Here is a 20,118-nt window from a genome sequence, read left to right as displayed (position 1 = left end):
AGGAGTGTCTGACACAGTAAGTACTCCGAGTCCCAAAACCTAAAGTGATGTTAATGTATCCAAAACAAAAATAACCCCCCCCCAAAAAAGAAAGGGTGGCATACTTAGGTACAGGGATGTGCTCCTATGCTGACTTTTAGACATTGTAATTTGGCGCAAAGTATTTACTGGTGCAAATGTAGGACAGGGCCCCTGACTATTTCAACTAGCATCATACATGTCAACAAACTGTTATTGTCTGTGCCAGGCATGGAAGGATTTCAGCGCCTATACTAAACAGTGGTGGAGCAGCGACAGATAATTTAGCAAGTGGTAGAGCACTGTTTGACCTTGGGGGGGGGGACACTCTCTCCTGGCCGGCGGTACAAGCCCAGGGCCCCTCATGTTACAACGGTGTGTCTGACGTTGGGTGCGCGCCACCACCGCCAGAGACACTTCATTGTACTATGAGGGACCCAGTGCCAGTCCCCATCGACCAAAATTGGGCACACGCACCTCTTCAGACAAACGGCACTCTGACGGGTGCTTGCGACAAGTGGCGAGACCACGGCTCCGTGGGGGGAGTTAGTGCATTTAGGGAGGTGAAAACATGTCGTATTCTGGACAAACAGCAGCTGCAAATTAAGAGATTGGAACAGTCAGTAACACCAGTCCCAAAGCAAGACCTTTTTACAGGAAAGCTAGGTGTCAGCCGGGAAAGGTGGGGCAAAATAATTTGAAATCCATGAGTGGTTCATTTTTATGAAGGTTAGCTCATCAACATTTTGGGTAGCCAGACGAGTCCTTTTTTCGGTCAGTATTGAACCAGCAGCACTGAATACTCTTTCTGATAGCACGCTATCTGCTGGGCAAGCAAGCTCCTGCAATGCATATTCAGCCAATTCAGGCCAGGTGTCTATTTTGGATGCCCAGTAATCAAAGGGGAATGACGGTTGAGGGAGCACATCGGTAATGGAGGAAAAATAGTTAGTAACCATACTGGACAAATGTTGTCTCCCGTCACTTTGAATGGATGCTGCTGTACCTGTCGTGTCTGCGGTCATCGCGAAATCACTCCACAACCTTGTCAGAAAACCCCTCTGTCCTACGCCACTTCTGATCTGTGCAGCTCTAACACCTCTGCCCTGGTGCCCCCTGCGCCTCGTGTGAGAACCATCACCGGCGCTGTGTGCTGGGAATGCCTGCATCAAATGGTCTCCAAGAGTAGCTTGTTTGGTTGCCAATATCTGTTCGAGGTTCTCATGTGGCGTGATATTTTGCAATTTGCCTTTATAGCGAGGATCAAGGAGGCAGGCCAACCAGTAATCGTCATCTGTCATCATTTTTAAAATGCGTGGGTCCCTTTTGAGGATACGCAAGGCATAATCCGCCATGTGGGCCAATGTTCCAGTTGTCAAGTCAGTGCTTATGCTGGGTTGAGGAGCACTTTCTGGCAAATCCACTTCACTTGTCTCCCTCAAAAACCCAGAACCCGGCCTTGCACAGCCAGCAGTTTCTATTGCCCCCTGAGAAGCTTCCTCATCCAACAAATAGTCATCCCCGTCATCCTCCTCGTCCTCCTCCTCTTCGCCCGCCACCTCTGAGCAGACAATGGCTGACTGTCATCAAGGCTTCCCTCGTCCTCGGCTGCAGATGCCTGTTCCTTTATGTGCGTCAAACTTTGCATCACTTCATTGCCAATACAGCCTGCTGACGCTTGCCACAAGCTGTTCCATAATTGGACACCTTGTGTGCCACAGTGGCAGCTGCGGATGGAGTGGTGGTGCGACTGCGGTCTGTGGACGAGCTCTCGCTTCTGCTGGAGGACGAGGAGGAGGAGGGGGGATGAACGCCTACAGTCAACTGTTTCCTACACCGTGGGCTAGGCAGAACTGTCCCAATATTACTGTCCCCTCTGGACCCTGCATCCACCATATTAACCCAGTGTGCCATGATGGAGACGTAACGCCCCTGGCCATGCCTACTGGTCCATGCATCTGTTGTCAGGTGCACCTTTCTACTCACAGATTGCCTGAGCGCATGGACAATGCGGTCTTTTACATGCTGGTGGAGGGCTGGGATGGCTTTTCTCGAAAAGAAGTGTCGACTGGGTAGCTCGTAGCGTGGTACAGCGTAGTCCATCAAGGCTTTGAAAGCTTCGGTTTCAACTAACCGGTAGGGCATCATCTCTAACGAGATTAGTCTAGCAATGTGGGCGTTCAAACCCTGTGTACGCGGATGCGAGGATGAGTACTTCCTTTTCCTAACGAGAGTCTCATGTAGGGTGAGCTGGACTGGAGAGCTGCATACGGTGGAACTAGCGGGGGTGCCGGTGGACATGGGTGACTGAGAGAGGGTTGGTGACGGTATTCTTGATGGTGCCCTAAATACAGTTTTTCTGACCACGAACCTGGTGATTCCCTGACTGCTTTGGCCTTGCGACGAAACCGCCACATTACCTGCAGGTGGTGTGGTAAACGGTGGGCTTACAGGGAGGGAAGGGATGTTGCCTTGCTTATTAGCTTCATTGTGGGAGGGTGCTACAACATTAAGGGACGTTTGGTAGTGTGTCCAGGCTTGCAAGTGCATGGTGGTTAAATGTCGATGCATGCAACTTGTATTTAAATTTTTAACATTCTGACCTCTGCTGAAGGTCCTGGAGCATTTCTTACAGATGACTTTGCGCTGATCATTGGGATCTTGGATAAAAAAATTCCACACTGCACTCTTCCTATCGGATACCTTTTCAGGCATTGCACACTGAGCTACTTGAACCTGATGGCCATGCTGTCCTATAACTGGTTTTGGTTTTGCCACACGTTTTTGGCCAGATACGGGCCTGCCAGATGGAACCTGTTGCGATGTTGATGTCTGCTGCGGCTCATCCTCCTCTGCTTCAGAGCTACTGCAGCCTGCACCCTGTTCCCCCAATGGCTGCCAATCGGGGTCAACAACTGGGTCATCTATGACCTCCTCTTCTATGTTCTGTGCACCTTCCTCTGGGTCACCGTGTAAGCCGGTGCTATAGCATTCGTGACGGAGATCCATAGTCTCCTTGGGGTCAGATTCTGGATCAGTACACTGCGAGGGCAATGTTCTGATCTGAGTCAAAGGAACAGCATTATAATCTGGCTGTGGCTGTGCATCTGTGCACTCCATGTCCGATTCATCTTGTAATGGGCATGGCCTGTTAACAATTTCACTTTCGAACCCAGGCACGGTATGTGTAAAGAGCTCCAAGGAGTAACCAGTTGTGTTGCCTGATGCATCCTTCACTGTTGTTCTGGGTGAAGGACGCAAGGAAGCGACTTGTTCCTGAGCGGGAGCATCCACTGACGATACACTGCTCTGACATTTGGCACTTTCCGAGGAGGAGGAGAAAGAGGTAGAGGCAGAGTCAGCAATGAAAGCCAATACTTGTTCCTGCTGCTCCGGCTTCAAAAGCGGTTTTCCTACTCCCAGAAAAGGGAGCCTTCGAGGCCTTGTGTAGCCAGACGATGACGCTGGCTCAACAACTCGAGACTTAGGGGCTATATTGCTTTTCCCACGACCACCTGATGCTCCACGACCACCACCACTAACATCATTACCAGCTGGCAATGAATGCCCACGGCCACAACCTCTTCCACCAGACTTCCTCATTATTGGAAAAATGTAATCAAACTATCAACCGTTATGTGGTCCAGTAAAACCAGGAAGAAGGTGTACGTGAACTGGTTGTGAATTTAAATCTCCCTTTTTTATGTGTGGGAGAATCCAGGGAAAAATCAGGCCCACTGTATTACACAACAACACAGTTTGATTTGCAGAAAGAGGGTGGCAGATATGGCACTAACAAGAGTGACGCAGATAAAAACACTGGCAATAGAAATGTCCCTATTTATGTGTGGGAGAATGCAGGGAAAAATCAGGCCCACTGTATTACACAACAACACAGTTTGATTAGCAGAAAAAGGCTGGCAGATATGGCACTAGCCGGAATGACGCAGATGCACCCACTGGCAATAGAAATGTCCCTCTTTTTTTGGATATGGGAGACAAGGGATTGAATCAGGCCCACTATATCACGGTATAGTTCCTGTGGCACAAAATGACTGACAGATACCACAGACAGCATTCGCACAGATGCACAGGTTTGGCAAGATTATTATTCCTTTATTTTATTTTTTGGGGGGGATATGTGAGACAAGTGATTTAATCAGGCCCACTGCTACACAGTAGGTTTTCTGTGGCAGAAATTTAAAAAAAAAAAGATGCCACACACAGGACTGGCACTAATGCAGATTTGCCAATCTTAATCTCCCACTTTTATTTTTTTTTCTGGGAGAATTAGGAAGAAATCAGCCCCACTGCTACACAGTAGGTTTTCTGTGGCAGAAATAAAAAAAAAAAAGATGCCACACACAGGACTGGCACTAATGCAGATTTGCCAATCTTAATCTCCCACTTTTATTTTTTTTTTCTGGGAGAATTAGGAAGAAATCAGCCCCACTGCTACACAGTAGGTTTTCTGTGGCAGAAATTAAAAAAAAAAAAAAGATGCCACACACGACTGGCACTAATGCAGATTTGCCAATCTTAATCTCCCACTTTTATTTTTTTTTCTGGGAGAATTAGGAAGAAATCTGCCCCACTGCTACACAGTAGGTTTTCTGTGGCAGAAATAAAAAAAAAAAAAAGATGCCACACACAGGACTGGCACTAATGCAGATTTGCCAATCTTAATCTCCCACTTTTATTTTTTTTTCTGGGAGAATTGTGAAGAAATCAGGCCAACTGTTAAAAAGTAGGTTTTCAGTGGCAGAAAAACAAAGACAGATGCCACACACAGGACTGGCACTAATGCAGATTTGCCAATCTTAATCTCCCACTTTAATTTTTTTTTTCTGGGAGAATTGTGAATAAATCGGGGCCACTGTATTAGAGTATATTTTCTGTAGCAAAAAGTGGCTTGAAGAGATATAACCAAAAAAAAAAAAAAAATTACTGTACTACAATTACTATCTCCCTACAGTTATCTCGGAAAAGTATGTCAGGCAGCAATAAAAAGGACTGCTGCACACAAAAGTCAAAAGTGTGGACAAACAAACAAGATAGATAGCTGTGCAGAGATGAAGGAGCAACAGGATTTGTGCTTTGAAAAAAGCAGTTGGTTTGCACAGCGGCGTACACACAGCAACGCAGCTATCAGGGAGCCTTATAACCTACAGAGCTGTTGCACAGAGCCTCCACTGTCCCAAAAAGAAAAGGTGGTGTTGGACAGTGGAAATCGCTACAGCACAAGCGGTTTGGGGCTTTATGTACCCTGCCTAACGCTATCCCTGCTTCTGACGAAGTGGTAGCAACCTCTCCCTACGCTCAGATCAGCAGCAGTAAGATGGCGGTCGGTGGGAACGCCCCTTTATAGCCCCTGTGACGCTGCAGAAAGCAAGCCAATCACTGCCATGCCCTTCTCTAAGATGGTGGGGACCAGGACCTATGTCATCACGCTGCCCACACTCTGCGTGCACCTTCATTGGCTGAGAAATGGCGCTTTAAGCGTCATATGAAACGCAACTTTGACGCAAAGATCGTGTACCTCATGGCCGATCCCACGCTGGGATCGGGTCGGGTTTCATGAAACCCGACTTTGCCAAAAGTCGGCGACTTATGAAAATGACCGATCCGTTTCGCTCAACCCTAGTCATGAGAGCCGAGACCACTACACTCTTTTGGAGAATGGGTACTGGATCTTCCCAAGGTTCTCCCCCTGGAAAACACCTGGACAAGGCGTCCGCCTTAGTGTTCTTAGACCCAGGTCGGTAAGTAACAAAAAAGTTGAATTGCGTGAAAAACAATGCCCAGCGAGCCTGGCTGGGAGACAGACGCTTGGCTGACTCCAAATAAAGCAGATTTTTATGGTCTGTGATATCCGACCCCTCCAAAAAGTGTCGCAATACCTCAAAAGCCAACTTGATAGCCAACAACTCCCTGTTGCCGATATCGTAATTACGTTCGGCGGACGACAGCTTCTTGGAGAAGTAGGCGCATGGACGCAACTCGCCCAAGGAAGAGCCTTGTGACAGCACTGCCCCCACTCCAACCTCAGACACATCGACTTCCACGGTAAATGGTTTTGATATGTCCGGTTGCACCAGAATGGAGGCCAAAGCAAAACTGTTCTTCAGGAACTCGAATGCGCGCACAGCAGCCTCAGACCAGGCGGAGAAATTGGTACCTTTTTTCGTCATGTCAGTGAGCGGTTTAGCAATGGTAGAAAAATCTTTGATAAGCTTTCTATAATAGTTAGAAAACCCAAGGAACCGCTGGAGCGCTTTTAGGTTATCAGGCCGTTCCCAACGCAGCACCGCTTGCACCTTAGCGGCGTCCATTTTAAACCCTGAAGCAGACACAATATAACCCAAGAAAGGCAACTCCTGAACCGTAAATACACATTTCTCAAGTTTTGCATAGAGCTTATTCTCTCTGAGTAGCTGTAACACCTGCCTAACATGCTCTAAATGAGTATCACGGTCGCATGAATAAATGAGAATGTCATCTAGGTACACAATAACGAATTTCCCCAGGACATGAGAGAACACATCATTTATGAAATGTTGAAATACAGCAGGCGCCTTTGTCAACCCAAATGGCATCACCAGATTTTCAAAATGAGCCTCAGGGGTATTAAAAGCCGTCTTCCACTCATCCCCTTGACGGACTCTTATGAGGTTGTACGCCCCCCTGAGGTCAAGCATGGAGAACCACTTAGCACCAGCCACCTGGTTGAACAAATCAGGTATCAATGGCATAGGGTATGGGTCACGAACCGTAATCTGGTTTAACTCCCTGAAATCCAGACACGGGCGTAATCCGCCATCTTTCTTCTTAATGAAGAAGAACCCCGCTGCCACAGGCGAAGACGAAGGCCTGATGTGCCCTTTGCTCAGACTCTCAGCAATGTAGTCTTTTAAGGCTTGCCTCTCAGGACCAGAAATGTTAAACATCCTAGCTTTTGGCAATTTGGCCCCTGGTTTTAACCTAATAGTACAATCATAGGGTCAATGTGGTGGCAATTCTGAGCAACCCTTCTCAGAGAACACATCCGTGAAATCCAGCAGTGACTCAGGAATGCTAGGAGTCACCGCAGACACACATGTGGCCAGGCAATTCTCCTGGCAGAATCCGCTCCACTGAATTATGTCCTGGGTTTTCCAGTCAATCACCGGGTTGTGCATAGACAACCATGGAAAACCCAGAACCATTTGTGCAGGAAGATTACTGAGCACCCTACATGTAACCTGCTCAAAATGTAGGACCCCAATGTGGAGTTTAACCTCAGCCACAAACTCAGTAATCTCCCCCTGTGGGAGAGGAGCGGCATTGATGGTGACCACCCGGATAGGATGAGGCAGTTTTTCGATCCTGAAACCGGCTGTGCACGCAAACTCCTCATCAATGAGATTAGTGGCGGAACCACTATCCACAAAAACAGTGATTGGCAGCTCTCTGCCAGCGATCATAACTTTGGCAGGTAGCATACATTGAGAGACCACCATGGAGGATATGCATAAGCTCAGATTGGCCTCCTCCACACCCTCTGAGCTTAGAAGTTTTCCGCCATTGTGCTTTCCTTAGAAAACAGAGGACAAGCATTTACATAATGACCATTTTTACCACAGCAAAAAAAGGCTCCCTGCTTCCTGAGAAAAGGGGCTCGACGCTTATCATGTGACACCCCTGCGATCTGCATAGGCTCCGTGGGCTCACCTGCAGCAACCTCACATGCACCTACGCCGTCCCCCATAGGTGGCGTCTCTTGTGCCCCCTGACGCAAACGGCGATCAATGCGGACAACTAGACTCATAGCAGACTCTAGAGAAGCAGGAGTCTCATACATCAGGAGGGCTTGTTTAACCCTTCCTGAAACCCCATGAACAAACTGACTCTGTAGCGCGGTGTCATTCCATTGTGTGTCCACTGCCCAGCGGCGAAATTCAGAACAGTAATCCTCCGCCATTCGCTCCCCCTGGTGGAGAGCGCGTATTTTAGATTCTGCTAGAGCCATTCTGTCAGGATCATCGTATATGAGTCCAAAAGCAGAAAAAAACTCTCCACTGAGTTAAATGCAGCTGAATCAGATGGTAATGAAAATGCCCATGCTTGGGGGTCCCCGTTCAGTAATGACAACACCAGGCCCACACGCTGAGCCTCATTACCTGAGGAGATCGGGCGCATACGAAAGTATAATTTGCAAGCTTCACAAAAAATTACAAATTTACTGCGTTCCCCAGCAAACCTTTCAGTTAAAGGGATCTTTGGCTCTGCAACTACATGCAGTTTCAGCTTGCACATTAGATATTCCTAGGCCCTGTTGCTGAACCGCCCCCTTCAACTCAGTGACCTGTAAGGACAGCGCCTCCAACTGACGGGTTATGGAAGTCATGGGATCCATGGAATACAAAATTTGTGGCCAATTATAATGACACGGGGAGCCTAGGGAGGCTAAGGCTGGTTACCCGGGCCCCTGCGATATCCCTCAGACTAGGGGAAACCCTGTTTGTCCCTCTCCCAGAATTTACACTAATGGTGTGCTTGTCTGGGCCACCAGGCCTGGCCCTAACTCCTGTTTCAGCCCTATGCTGAAACCACAACCCGCCACCCAGTGAAGAGACCACACACCAACCCCCACAGAAAGCACAGACAGGGAAAACTTAAAACGCACCACGCCGCAGGCACACAGGGAAACACAATAATGTGCACAGGCCAAAACAAATACAAATATAGGAAGGAGACATATAACAAAGGATAATACACCACCAGATATGATATTACTTCTCCAAGACCACCACACCACACCGGAATCACTAGGCACGAGGCACAAGCTATAATCGGCAACGCCCAAAGTCCAGCACGACTATTTAAAGGCCGTGGGTGTGACCCAGCCTCCAACCCAATTACCAGCTAGATTAACCCCGAGCAATCTGGATCAAGTCTAGCCGGCGCCACTGAGCGTATAGTGGACGTAAGTGGAATTACCGCTGTCTGTCGGACACCCCATGGTGGAGTTACTCTTTGCCACATGGGTTTTTTTTGCCTTCCCTTGGATCAACATGTTAGGGCATGTTAGGTTAGGCTATGGGTTGAACTAGATGGACTTACAGTCTTCCTTCAACCTTAATAACTATGTAACTATGTAACTATGTAACCCTAGTGTGAATAGCGTCCGACATGACAGCTGCCTTTCTCTTAGCGGGCTGTGTGTTGGTGAAGCTGGGGAGAATTCACCCAAGCTTCATTGTGTATTCAAAGACAAGGAAGACTTGCAAGATTTTCAGCAGTCCTACCATCACATGGATTGCACAGAGGACGTTAATCAGACTCAGGGGATGTGAGTGGAGCATCCACAGCAGAACCGGTCTGCAGGAGTCAATTCCCAATTGAACTAGTCCTGGCTCATTTGCATATGCCGAATAGTACATTCAAAGTTCATTTTTTTAAATTTAGAAACCTATATATGCAGCATTAAAAAAAACTTCATAACTAATATTATGGCTGAGGTCTGGGATTGTTAGGTCACCTGACAGGTTCCCTTTAAATACTTATCATTTTTATTGTAAAGTTCAAAAGTGTAATTATCTTGTATTCATTGTAAAGCATAAAAATAGGCTTTGGAGTAGAACAAAAAATATATTTGAAAATATAAAAAAAAATAAAAACAATAGGCAAAATAATTCTGAACCATGGGTCAGAAGAAATTAGGAAGGAGAGCTTTTCCTTTTTTGTGACTGTTACTCTGTGAACTTCATCTCCAACAGATTCTTCATATAAATTCTCCAAGGTTTATCTTAATAAATGTTTTTTCCTGCTTGTCAGCATTATAAACGAGAACAGCTCTCAAAGGTCTAGCAGGCATTTCTACGTGCTATACATCTATTCTACATTGCATTTTCAACCCAAACACATTTATTACTGGCATGTAACATTGCCAAAGGCTTCAGTAAAGAACCAGTTTATGTCTGACATGATCATTTTAGCCATTTAAGGAAATAACTGGCCAGACATGACAATTTTTTACTAGAAAAATGTAGTACAAGGCAGGAAAATCTATTGTACTGAGACCAATTCATCAAAGAAGATAAAGTCACGATATTGTAACATTGTAATAATAAAAATGACATCTTTATTAGACAATATAAAAAAGATCATAATTCATAGGGCTATCTAGAGGTCTTACAGGGAAAATTCCAGTAAAGAGCAGCAAAATAATATGACCTTAAAGGGAATTCGTCAGCAGGTGTTTGCTATGTAATCTGACAGCATCATAAGGCACAGACAGGCACCCTGATTCTAGCGATCTATCACATAGCACACTAGGTGCAGCAATTATGATAGTCACATTGTTTTCTGCAGCAGATCTAGAATAGCTCAGTTGCCGAGCTGTGTATTACCCTCCCACATTAAAGCTGTATGCTTAGTGCTTAGTGCTAGGCACGTGTTTGGACTCAGATACACAAAGCCAGTTGTCATAAAGTGATAATCTCCTTCTAATACAACACTGGTAGTTTTAAAACTGCAAAACACAGCCAAGTAAGTGACACATCCTTGGAATCAGGGTTTTTCCACTACATTATGGTGCTCTCTGGTTACACAGGAAAAACTTGCTGACAGATTCCCTTTATCACTTAAAATATATTATAATCCAATTGTATTGTGGTGTAACAAAACATGTTTGAGTCCCCGTGGCTTCATGTCTCGCGAATGTTCAACAGCTGCAATACATGCAGGGATTGCCTAACAAACGGGCCATGCCTGCATGTGTTGCGGCGATCGAACATCTGTGAGACATGCAGCCACGAGGACTCTAACATATTTTTCGAGCGCACCGAAGATACTCGGTTAGCACAAGAGAATGCTCAGATAATACCTTGTCCCAGCACATTCGCTCATCAGTAATAACAATTAAATTTGAAATTGATTACACATCGAATGACTGATGCCATAAATCACTACTTCACAAAGTACAATTTTTAACCCCTTTCTGACATATGACGTACTATCCCGTCAAGGTGGGGTGGACCCTTATGCCCACCGACGGGATAGTAAGTTATCACCGATCAGCTGCGCTCACGGGGGGAGCGCGGCCGATCGGGGCGGGGTGTCAGCCGACTATCACAGCTAACATCCAGCACGATGTGCCAGGAGTGGTCACGGACCGCTCCTGGCACATTAACCACCGGCACACTGTGATCAAAGATGATCACAGCATCCCTGCGTGCTTCCCTGAGACCCTTGGAGCAATGCGATGTGATTGCGTTGCCCGGAGGGTCTCCTACCTCCTCCTCCCTGCAGGCCCGGATCCAAAATGGCCACGGGGGCCTTTCAGGACCAGCAGGGAGGTGGCTTGCAAGCGCCTGCTCAGAGCAAGCGCCTGGAAGCCTCCCTGCAGTGCCTGTCAGATCGCTGATCTGACACAGTGCACTGCAAAGTGTCAGATCAGCGATCTGTCACTTTACTGTGATGTCCCCCCTGGGGCAATGTAAAAAAGTAAAAAAAAAATATTTACATGTGTAAAAAAAAAAAAAAAATCCTAAATAAATGAAAATATATATATTGTTCCAATAAATACATTTCTTTATCTAAATTAAATAAACGAAACAATAAAAGTACACATATTTAGTATTGCCGCGTCCGAAACACCGGAAGGACCAGACCTATAAAACTGTCCCACTAGTTAACCTCTTCAGTGAACACCGTAAAAAAAAAAATAGAGTCAAAAAACGACGCTTTATTATCATACCGCCAAACAAAAAGTGGAATAACACGCGACCAAAAAGACAGATATAAATAACCATGGTACCGCTGAAAACATCATCTTGTCCCGCAAAAAACGAGCCACCATACAGCATCATCAACGAAAAAATATACAAGTTATAGTCTTCAGAATAAAGTGATGCAAAAATAATTATTTTTTATATAAAATTGCTTTTATCGTATAAAAGCGCCAAAACATGAAAAAATGATATAAATGAGTATCACTGTAATCGTTCTGACCTGAAGAATAAAACATCAATTTTACCACACGTGGAACGGTATAAGCGCCCCCCTCAAAAGAAATTCACGAATAGCTAGTTTTTGTTCATTCTACCTCACAAAAATCGGAATAAAAAGTGATCAAAAAATGTCACGTGCTCGAAAATGGTACCAATAAAAATGTCAACTCGTCTCACAAAAAAGCAAGACCTCACATGACTCTGTGGACCAAAATACGGAAAAATTATAGCTCTCAAAATGTGGAGACTCAAAAATTATTTTTTTCAATAAAAAGTGCCTTTTAGTGTGTGACGGCTGCCAATCATAAAAATCTGCCAAAAAAATGCTATAAAAGTAAATCAAACCCCCTTTAATCATCCCCTTAGTTAGGGAAAAATAATAACATTTTTAAAAATGAATTTACTTCCATTTTCCCATTAGGGTTAGCGTTAGGGTTGGGGCTAAAGTTAGGGTTAGGGTTGGGGCTAAAGTTAGGGTTAGGGTTGCGGCTAAAGTTAGGGTTAGGGTTGGGGCTAAAGTTAGGGTTATGGTTGAGGCTAAAGTTAGGGTTGGGGTTAGGGTTGGGGTTAGGGTTAGGGTTAGGGTTAGGTTCGGGGCTAAAGTTAGGGTTGGGGCTAAATTTAGGGTTAGGGTTGGGGCTAAAGTTAGGGTTTAGATTACATTTACGGTTAGGATTAGGGTTGGGATAAGGGTTTGAAGTGTGGTTAGGGTTATGGTTGGGATTAGGGTTAGGGATGTGTTTGGGTTAGGATTTCAGTTAGAATTGGGGGGTTTCCACTGTTTAGGCACATAAGGGGCTCTCCAAACGCAACATGGCGTCCGATCTCAATTCCAGCAAATTCAGCGTTGAAAAAGTAAAACAGTGCTCCTTTCCTTGCGAGCTCAACATATGGGGTATCAGCGTACTCAGGACAAATTGGACAACAACTTTTGGGGTACAATTTCTCCTGTTAAGCTGAGGTCACACTAGCAGTATTTGGTCAGTATTTTACATCAGTATTTGTAAGCCAAAACCAGGAGCCAGTGATAAATGCAGAAGTGGTGCATATGTTTCTATTAAACTTTTCCTCTAATTGTTCCACTCCTGGTTTTGGCTTACAAATACTGATGTAAAATACTGACCAAATACTGCTAGTGAGATGGCATCCATACCCTTGGGAAAATACAAAACCGGGGGCTAAAAATAATTTTTGTGGAAAAAAAAGATTTTTTATTTTCATGGCTCTGCGTTATAAACTGCAGTAAAACACTTGGAGGTTCAAAGTTCTCCCAACATATCTAGATAAGTTCCTTGGGGGACTAGTTTCCAATATGGGGTCACTTGTGGGGGGTTTCTACTGTTTACGTACATCAAGGGCTCTGCAAATGCAACGTGACGCCTGCAGACCAATGCATCTAAGCCTGCATTCAAAATGGTGCTCCTTCCCTTCCGAGCTCTGCCATGCGCCCAAACGGTGGTTCCCCCCCACATAAGGGGTATCAGCATAGTCAGGATAAATTGGACAACAACCATTAGGGACAAATTTCTCCTGTTACCCTTGGGAAAATACAAAACTGGGGGCTAAAAAATTATTTTTGTGGAAAAAAAAAGAATTTTTATTTTCACGGCTCTGCGTTATAAACTGTAGAGAAACACTTGGAGGTTCAAAGTTTTCACACACATCTAGATAAGTTCCTTAAGGGGTCTTCTTTCCAAAATGGTGTCACTTGTGGGGGTTTCAATGTTTAGGCACATCAGGGGCTCTCCAAATGCGACATGGCGTCCCATCTCAATTCCAGTCAATTTTGCATTGAAAAGTCAAATGACGCTCCTTCCCTTCTGAGCTCTGCCATACGCCCAAACAGTGGTTTACTCCCACACATGGGGTATCAGCATACTCAGGACAAATTGCACAACAACTATTAGGGTCTAATTTCTCCTGTTACCCTTGGTAAAATAAAACAAATTGGAGCTGAAGTAAATTTTTTGTGAAAAAAGTTAAATGTTCATTTTTTAAATATTCCAAAAATTCCTGTGAAACACCTGAAGGGTTAATAAACTTCTTGAATGTGGTTTTGAGCACCTTGATATGTACAGTTTTTAGAATAGTGTCACACTTGGGTATTTTCTGTCATATAGACCCCTCAAAGTGACTTCAAATGTGATGTGGTCCCTAAAAACAAATGGTGTTGTAAAAATGAGTAATTGCTGGTCAACTTTTAACCCTTATAGCTCCCTAAAAAAATAAAAAATTGGGTTCCAAAATTGTGCTGATGTAAAGTAGACATGTGGAAAATGTTACTTTTTTGTGACATATCTCTGTGATTTAAGGGCATAAAAATTCAAATTAGGAAAATTGAGAAATTTTCTAAATTTTCTCCAAATTTCTGTTTTTTTCACAAATAAACACAGGTAATATCAAATAAATTTTACCACTGTCATGAAGTACAATATTTCGTGAGAAAACATTGTCAGAATCATCAGGATCTGTTGAAGCGTTCCAGAGTTATGCTGTGGACAAAGAGCACCATGCGTGCTCGAAACGCGTTCAGCTAACTTATGGCTTATTTTCTGAAATAGTTGTGCAGTTACTTGCAAGCAGCTTTTTCCGAATTTTAAATATGTGGAAATAAAATTGATGACTTTTACTCCGGAGCTGGATTTTTTTTTCTTACTTACTCAGCAGAGGACGTTGGGCGGTGGCGTTTTCCTTGCTCGGATGTTCCTGTTGACTCTCATGGATTTGCTGATGGGGGTGAGCTGAAACATAACTTTTTTACTGTTCCAGAGTTATAACCTCATAAGTGGACAGTGGTCAGAATTGTAAAAATTGGCCCAGTCATTAGCATGCAAACCACCCTTGGGGGTAAAGGGGTTAAACTAAGGAATAAGGACTAATGCATAATAGCATTTTGATTAATAGCCATCATGTGCTAACATAGTTCTTACCCAAATAGCTAAAAATACCAGTGTGGTAGTGAATTGCATACTTCTATGTACCATCACATACAGTGGGGAAAAAAAGTATTTAATCAGCCCCCAATTCCCCAATTATGCAAGTTCTCCCACTTTAAAAGATGAGAGAGGCCTGTAATTGACATCATAGGTAAACCACAACCATGAGAGTCAAAATGAGAAAACAAATCCAGAATATCACCTTCTCGGATTTGGCAAGATTTTTTTTGCAAATTATGGTGGAAAATAAGTATTTGGTCACCTGAAAACATGCAAGATTTCTGGCTTTCACAGACCTGTAACTTCTTCTTTAACCCCTTTCTGGCATTGGTCGTACTATTCCGTCCATGTGACCTGGGACTTAATTCCCATGGACGGAATAGTATGTCATGTGCGATTAGCCACGCTCACGGGGAGAGCGCCTCCGATAGCACCGGGTGTCAACTGACACCTGGCACTATGTGACAGGAGTGGTCACAGACCGCTCCCAGCACTTTAACCCCTGGAACACTACAATCAAACAAGATCGCAGCGTTTCGGAGGCATAGAGAAGCACTGCGCAGGGAGGGGGCTCTCTGCGTGCTTCCCTCAGACCCGCAGAACAATGCAATGTGATTGCGTTGTTCCGAGGGCCTCCTTCCCCCGGATCCAAGATGGCCGCAGAGTTCTTCCAGGTCATGCAGGAAGGTGCCTCCTGCACTGACTGTCAGATCGCTTATCTGACACAGTGCTGTGCAAAGTGTCAGATCAGCGATCTGACACTATATAGTGATCCTTGGACAAAGTAAAAAAGTTTAAAAAAAAAAAGTGTTAAAATATTTTTTTTTAATTCCTAAATAAAGAAAAAAAATATTGTTCCAATACATTTCATTATGTAAATAAAAACAAACAGTAAAAGTACACATATTTAGTATTGCCGCGTCCATAACGACCCGACCTATAAAACTGTCCTACTAGTTAACCACTTTAGTGAACACTGTAAAAAATATAAAGAAAAAACGAGGCAAAAAACAATGCATTATCATCATACGAACAAAAAGTGGAATAATAAGCGATCAAAAAGATGGATATAAAAAAATGGTACTGCTGACAACGTCATCTTGTTCCACAAAAAATGAGCTGTCATACAGCGTCATCAGTGAAAAAATAAAAAAAGTTATAGCTCTCAGAATAAAGCGATGCAAAAACAATTAATTTTTTATATAAAAATTATTTTTATTGTATAAAAGTGCCAAAACATAAAAAAATTATATAAATGAGGTATCGGTGTAATCATACTAACCCGAAGAATAAAACTGCTGTATCAATTTTACCACACATGGAACGTCCCACCTAAAAGTGAATTGCTGTTTTTTGTTCATTCTGTTGGACAAACAATCAGCAGATTTGGGTTCCATTATCATCTCTATGCTGACCACACCCAATTATACACTTCTTCCCCTGACATCACCCCTACCCTAATTTAAAATACCAAGGATTGTCTGTCTGCTGTCTCTAACATCATGTCCTCCCTCTATCTGAAACTAAATCTCTCCAAACCTCACTCTACCTAACATCGAAATTACCCTGGAGGGTTCAACCATAACTCCCAAGCAGCATGCCTACTGTCTTGGGGTCATATTCGACACCGAACTTTCCTTTACTCCCTATATCCGATCACTCACTCGCTCTTGTAACCTGCATCTTAAAATCCAGAATCCGACCTTTTCTCACCTTTGAAACTGATAAGACTCTAACTGTTGCTCTTATTCATTCTCGTCTGGACTACTGCAACTCTCTTCTGATTGGTTTCCCTCTTACCAAACTTTCTCCTCTCCAATTCATCTTGAATGCGGCAGCCAAGGTCATATTTCTGTCCAGCCGCTTCACCGATGCCTCCATCTTGTGCCAGTCATTACACTGGCTAACCATTCGCTACAGGGTCCAGTATAAACTCATCTCTCTCACCCACAAAGCTCTCCACAGTTCTGCACCACCTTATATCTCCTCTCTCATCTCTGTCTATCGCCCTACACGTGCCCTCCATTCTACAAATGACCTAAGGCTAACATCCCCGTAATCCGAACCTCGCACCTCCGTCTCCAAGACTTCTCTCGTGCTGCGCCAGCTCTCTGGAATGCACTTCCCCAGACGATCAGACTGATACCTAGCCCCGACCTATTCAAGCACGCTTTGAAAACCCATCTCTTCAAACAAGCCTACCACATCAACTACTCAGTAAACTAACTTTGTCCTGTTCCCTCCTTCCAAATATTATTCTGAATCTGCACCCTACTATTCATCTGTCTCCACACCCTCCATGCACACGATAACTGCACTTGATACTTGACTATTGCACTTAAACACAAGGGCTGATGACCGGATCATGCAGCTTAATATGAAAATCCCTATTTATTATAATTGCCAGACCTGAAATAACAAGCACTTTTCACCTATTGTGTCCCTCCCATTTCCTTGTAGATTGTAAGCTTGAGAGCAGGGACCTCACTCTTAATGTCACTGTTTAATTTGTCTTAACTTGTATTGAATTTATTGTCTGTACATGCCCCCCCTTAATTGTAAAGTGCTGCAGAATATGTTGGCGCTATGTAAATACAAATTATTATTATTCTGTCTCCCAAAAACCGTAATAAAAAGCGATCAAAAAATGTCATGTGCCCGGGAATGGTACCCATAGAAACATCAACTTGTCCTGCAAAAAACAAGATCTAACATGACATTGTGGGCCAAAAAATTGAAAAATTATAGCTCTCAAAATTTGGTGATGCAAAAACTATTTTTTTGCAATAAAAAGCGTCTTTTAGCGTGTGACAGCTACCAAACATAAAAAGTCAATATAAAAACCAGCTATAAATAGAAAATCAAACCCCCTTTATCATCCCCTTAGTTTGGGAAAATAATAAAATAAAAAAGTATTTATTTGCATTTCCTCATTAGGGTTAGGGTTAGGGTTGGGGCTAAAGATAGGATTATGGTTGGGGCTAAAGTTAGGGTTGGGCTAAAGTTGGGGGTTAAGGTTTGGATTACGTTTATAGTTGGGATTAGGGTTAGGGTTGGGATTAGGGTTAGGGGTGTGTCAGGGTTAGGAGTGTTGTTAGGCTTATGGTTAAGGTTGGGATTAGGGTTAGTTGTGTGTTAGGTTATGGTTGTAGTTAGGGTTGGGATTAGGGATAGGGATGTGGTTAGGGTTGGGATTAGGGTTAGGGATTTGGTTAGGGTTGGGATCAGGGTTAGGGGTGTTTTGGGGTTAGGGTTGGAGTTAGAATTGGGGGGGGTTCCACTGTTTAGGCACATCAAGGGCTCTCCAAATGCGACATGGAGTCCGATCTCCAGCCAAGTCTGCATTGAAAAAGTAAAATAGTGCTCCTTCTCTTCTGACGTGTGCCCAAATAGTGGTTTACCCCCACATATGGGGTATTAGCGTACTCAGGACAAATTGGACAACAACATTTGGTGGCCAGTCTTTCCTGTTATCCTTGGGAAAATAAAAAATTGGGGGCAAAAATATAATTTTTTTATCTTTACGGGTGTATGTTTTAAACTTCTGTGAAGCACTTGGGGGTTCAAAGTGCTCACCATACATCTAGATAAGTTCCTTAGGGGGTCTATGTTTCAACATGGTGTCACTTGTGGGGGGTTTCCACTGTTTAGGCACATCAGGGGCTCTCCAAGCGCGATCTCAATTCCAGCCAATTCTGCGTTGAAAAAGTAAAACGGTGCTCCATCCCTTCCAAGTTCTGCCGTATGCCCAAACAGTGGTTTTACCCCCACATATGGGGTATCAGCATACTCAGGACAAATTGCACAACAACTTTTGGGGTCCAATTTCTGATTAAACTTAAATGGATATTTTTGAGCATAATGACCATCATTAAATTTGGAGGAAAAAGGGAGAAGCTTAGAAGGCTAAGAACATCAACTTAGCTGTGAAACATGGGGGTGGCATCATCATGTTGTGGGGTTGTTTTGCTGCAGGAGGGACTGGTACACTTTAAAAAATAGATAGCATCATGAGAAAAGAAGATTATGTGACAGTACTGAAGCAACATCTCAAAACATCAGCCAAGAAGTTAAAGCTTTTGTGGAAATGGGTCTTCCAAATGGACAGTGACCCAAAGCATACTGCCAATATGTTAACAAAGTGGCTTATGGATAACAAAGGCAGAGTTTTGGAATGGCCATCACAAAGCCCTGATCTCAATCCTATTGAAAATGTATGGGCAAAGCTGAAAACGCAGGTGAGAGCAAGGCGACCTACAAACCTAGATGAGTTACACTAGTTTTGTTAGGAGGCATAGGCCCAAATTCTGACCAAATATTGTGAGATACTTGTGTAAGGATATCCCAAAAGTTTGACCCAAGTAATTCAGTGTAAGGGCAATGGTACCAAATACTAATGAGTTGCATGACAACGTTTAACTTTGCAGTAAGTAATAAAAATGCCTTAAAACATTCTGTCTCTCCTTATTCTGGCATTTGGCAAATATTTAAAACTAGATGGTGGCCCAATTCTAACGCATCGAGTATTCTAGAATATGCATGTCCACATTGTATTTTGCCCAGCCACGTAGTATATTGCCCAGCCACGTAGTATATTGCCCAGCCACCTAGTATATTGCCCAGCCACCTAGTATATTGCCCAGCCATGCAGTATATTGCCCAGCCACGTAGTATATTGCCCAGCCACGTAGTATATTGCCCAGCGACGTAGTATATTGTCCAGCCACGTAGTATATTGCCCAGCGACATAGTATATTGCCCAGTGACATAGTATATTGCCCAGCCACATAGTGTATTGCCCAGCCACGTAGTATACCGCACAGAGCCACGTAGTATATTGCCCAGCCACATAGTATACTGCCCAGTCACGTAGTATATTGCCCAGCCACAAAGTATATTGCCTAGTCACGTAGTATACAGCACAGACACGTAGTATACTGCCCAGTCACATAGTATACTGCCCAGTCACGTAGTATGCAGCATCCCTGTTAAAAAAAAGAATTAAAATAAAAAATAGTTACATACTCACCCTCCGTTGGCTCCCGGATCAAAGCGGTTACCGAAGCGGTTACCGATGCTCCTCGCGCGCTCCGGTCTGAAGAGTGCATTGTGGTCTCGCGAGATAATGACGTAGCTGTCTCGCGAGACCGCACGTCATCATCTCGCGAGAC

The sequence above is a fragment of the Ranitomeya variabilis genome, chromosome 5, assembly GCF_051348905.1.
Source record: "Ranitomeya variabilis isolate aRanVar5 chromosome 5, aRanVar5.hap1, whole genome shotgun sequence".
Taxonomy (NCBI): Eukaryota; Metazoa; Chordata; class Amphibia; order Anura; family Dendrobatidae; genus Ranitomeya; species Ranitomeya variabilis.
The sequence above is the reverse complement of the archived record's forward strand: the minus strand, read 5'-3'. Positions refer to the sequence as shown.